Consider the following 4,199-nt stretch of genomic DNA (forward strand, 5'->3'; position numbering starts at 1 on the left):
AGGACCCAGAGGTGACCAAGATATTCCCAGTCCTGCCTTCATGGGGCTCATAGTTCAGTGGTGGAAACAGACCCATCCCAAACTGGACAGGACTGGAAGAGGGGAGCCCAGGATCCACTGAGGGATCCCAGAGTGGGTATTGCATCCAGGTTGGAAGGAGAAATCAGAGAGGGCTTCCTGGAGGAGGGGGCATTTGAGCTGCACTATCAAGGATGAATAAACACAAGCCAAAGGGAAGAAGGGTAAGGAAGGAGTTCCAGGAGAGGGGTGCAAATGTACAAAGACCAGGAGGAAAAAGGCATGTGGCATAATCTGGGGGAAATGACTGTATTTCTTTTTGGCTGCAGTATTATGAGAATGATAATAGCAAAGACTTAAAAAGCACCTACTAGTTTCCAGACTTTGTTCTAAGCACTTTGCACAAGCTAGCTCATTCATTGCTCACCATCACCATATGACGAGGGCCAAATTTATATATGAAACAACAGAGGCACAGGGAAGAGTAAGTGATCCCACCAAGGGCATAGCACTGGTAAGCAGCTGACCTAGGAATCACTTGCAGGCCATCTGACTTTGAGTCTGGCCTTTTATGTTGTACTTTAGAAAGTGCAAAAGGCATGGGGAGAGGGGGGCTAAAATGGTGAATGAGGAGAGAGGTGGAGTCATAGGTCATGGTAGGCAGTTTGAGCTTTGACTCAAGGGTACTGGGGAGCCATGGAAGCTTTTTTTTTTTTGGCTGTGCGTTGCAGCTTGCTGGATCTTAGCTCCCCAACCAGGGATTGAACCCGGATCCACAGCAGTGAAAGTGCAGAGTCCTAACCACTGGACCACCAGGGAATTCCTGGAATAAACTTTTATTGAGGTATGTATTAGTTATCTGTTGCTGCATAACAAATTACCCCTATATTTAGCAACTTGACGCAACAAATGTTTATTATCTCACACAGTTTCTGGGTGTAAGGAATCCAGGAGCAACTGAGCTGGACAGTTGTGGCTTAGGGTCCCTTAAGAGACTGTGGTCATGTTGTTTGCTGGGGCCACCATCATTCGAAGACTCAAGTGGGGCTGGAGATTGGCTCTCAAGGTCACTCAGGTGACTAATGGCAGGAAACCTCAGTTCCTCAGTGGCTGTGTCTGGACCCTTGAGCCTCTCCTGAGAGTCCTTATGACATGTGTTAAATTAATTAAATAAGGAAACGATTAGACTGGGGTAGCTCAAATACATTAGCAGCCTACATAAGCAAACCCAAATATTAGTCCATAAATGCCTCAAGGTAATGTCGACTGAAGAAAAACACAACATAAAAGTTGCGAGTTATGTTTTATTCAGGGGCCTTACTGAAGACTGTAGCCCAGGAGACAGCCTCTCAGATAGCTCTGAGGAACTTCTCCAAAGAGGTAAGGGAGGAGCCAGCATAAATAGGAATTTTTGCTGAAACAAAAAGACCAACATGTAGTCAAGCATCAAAAGATTACTGCTAATCACAAAAAACCAGACATTGCAAGTTAGTGATTTTAGTGCTTTTCTAAGTATGGGAAGATGCAAGAGTCTGGTCTCACTGAAATTATTCCTTAGCTATGCATCTTAACTATATAGGGCCAGTATCTTGTTTTTCTCCATCCTGAATTCCCCTCAGGGCTCGCCATGGGGGTGGCTTCAGTGGCTGATGCATTGATGATGGGCAATATTCAATGTTTACTGGAATGGCAGGCAACATTCTTTGTTATTGTTTTCTTTATTTTAATTAATTAATTTATTTATTTATGACTCCGTTGGGTCTTCGCTGCTGTGCGTGGGCTTTCTCTAGTTGTGGCGAGTGGGGGCTACTCTTCGTTGCAGTACGCGGGCTTCTCATTGCGGTGGCTTCTCTTGTTGTGGAGTACGGGCTCTAGGTGCATGGGCTTCAGTAGTTGTGGCTTGTGGACTCTAGAGCGCAGCCTCAGTAGTTGTGGCGCACGGGCTTAGTTGCTCCGTGGCTTGTGGGATATTCCTGGACCAGGGCTAGAACCAGTGTCCCCTGCATTGGCAGGTGGATTCTTAACCACTGCACCACCAGGGAAGTCCCAACATTCTTTGGTTACTAAAGTGGCAGGCCACATTTTTTGTCCGAAGAATCAAAATCCAAAGGCAAACAATCACAGCCAATGAGCCTTTCCCAAATAAGGCAAATGCTTAAGCTACAGCCAATCAAATAATTTCCTTGCTTTGTTTCCGGGTCTTCTCTACAAAAGTCTTGCCCCAGCTCCTGTCGGTGGAGTGCTCCTAACCACTTCTAGTTTGGTATTTGCCTGATTGGGATTGAGTTTTGCTCGATTCAACTGTTAAAAATTTTTATATGCCTCAGTTTTTCTCTTAACACACGGCAGCTGGATTCCTCCAGGGCAGGTGATGAGAGATAGAGGGCCCAATATGGAAACTGCAATCTATTTATAACCCGATCCAGGAAGTGACATACCTTCGGTTTTGCTATATTCTATTCATTGCAAGTTGAGTTACTAACCTCAGCTCTCACTCAAAGAGAGGGGATTCAGCTACTTGACTTGAAGGGAAAATACTGTGCTATATAATAAGACATGTATTTCATCTTTGTTGCTGGTTCTGGCACAGAGCTCCTAAAACCCTTGGAATTTCCAGAGTGATAGAAGTGTCTTTTATTATCCATAAGGAGCCCCTTTGACTTAGCATGGAGTCACCTCATAGCCTCAGAATGGAGCTGGTCACCAGAAAATTCAAGTGATCAGGGGCTTGGAACTTTCAGCCTCACTACCCACCTCCGGGGAGTGGGGTGAGAGGGGACTGGAGATGAAAGCTTTATAAAAACTGCCCCCCCACGCCAGTTTACTTTCCATTTTAATTTAAGTGAATTTTCCATCAGTTCATTTATTTTTTTCCTTTTTAATCACAAATAATATAATTTAAAGTTTTATATTGAGGATCTGGAAAAAAGAAAGGCAACAGTCATCTCCTGGCTCACACTGTGAATCTATCTTCACTTTCACTGTCTAGGAGAAATGAGTAGTTTCAATATCAGTGGGGCATAATATGGAGTTTAAAACAGTAATGAAGTTCCCTGTGATTTTGTTTATTTGGTTCAATTTTAACTATTCTATCTTTATGTATCTGCAGATGTATCTTCTGAAAGATTTTACTTTGTTAGCATCATGACCAAAGACTGTACTTGAAGGTTAATTTTATTATAATTGTTAACTTCATGTCGGGGGATTTCTCTTTCCTGAGCAGAAAAATAGTTGCCATTCCCTTTATTTCGCAATGTTCTTTCTACAAGAACCATGTGATGGCATCTTGAGTTTAGATTCTGAAAGTCTCAGCATGGATTTTTGCTTGTGAAAACAAAATTTTGTTGAACAGTGAAAGATGCGTAACCCAGTTTATGGCGATTTGTGGCTTTTCTGTCACAAACATTTACTAACTGTAGCAGTTTATTCACCTCAGGGACTTGATGACATCTTACCATAAAGCTCCTCTGAGACTTTCTATTTTCCTCATCTTAAATCAATCCTCTCTTCTATAAAAACTCTGGAACGACAAGCTCTGATGAGCTTCTGGGTTGGTGAACGCATCCACATGCCTGGAGGTGACATATTCCAGTTCTATGGGGACAGAAGCTCCTATGCTTGGGACCCTTCTGGACCTTGCCCTGTGCATCTCTTTACCTGTCTGTTCATCTGTATTCTTTATAATATTCTTTATAATAAACTGGTGAATGCAAGTAAGTGTTTCCCTGAGCTTTGTGAGTCGTTTTAACAAATGATCCAACAGAGGAAGGGGTTGATTTATAGCGAGTTGGTCAGAAGCACTGGTGACCACCTGGTTTTGTGATTGGGGATGATCTTGTGGGACTGAGCCCTTAACCTGTGGGATCTGAGATTATCTCCAGGTAGCTAGTGTCAGAATTGAGCTGAATTTGTAGGACACCCTATAAAAGAATGAGAAAGTAGGACTTCCCTGGTGGCAGAGTGGTTAAGAATCTGCCTGCCAATGCAGGGGACACGGGTTCGAGCCCTGGTCCGGGAAGATCCCACATGCTACGGAGCAACTAAGCCCGTACGCCACAACTACTGAGCCCGTGTGCCACAACTACTGAAGCCTGCGTGCCAAGATCCTGTGCTCTGCAACAAGAGAAGCAACCACAATGAGAAGCCCAAGCACCACAACGAAGAGTAGCCCCTGCTCGCCG

The 4,199-nt window shown here is 44.0% G+C and overlaps 1 non-coding gene across 1 annotated transcript; it reads right to left on the minus strand.

Moving 5' to 3' along the window:
* Nucleotides 1-764: 764 nt before the first annotated feature.
* Nucleotides 765-837, minus strand: TRNAE-UUC (transfer RNA glutamic acid (anticodon UUC)). Its single transcript has one exon. It is a non-coding gene; the product is annotated as a tRNA-Glu (tRNA).
* Between the last annotated feature and the right edge of the window lie 3,362 nt (nucleotides 838-4,199).

This window comes from Lipotes vexillifer, unplaced genomic scaffold (assembly GCF_000442215.2).
Source record: "Lipotes vexillifer unplaced genomic scaffold, Lipotes_vexillifer_v1.1 scaffold371, whole genome shotgun sequence".
NCBI lineage: Eukaryota > Metazoa > Chordata > Mammalia > Artiodactyla > Lipotidae > Lipotes > Lipotes vexillifer.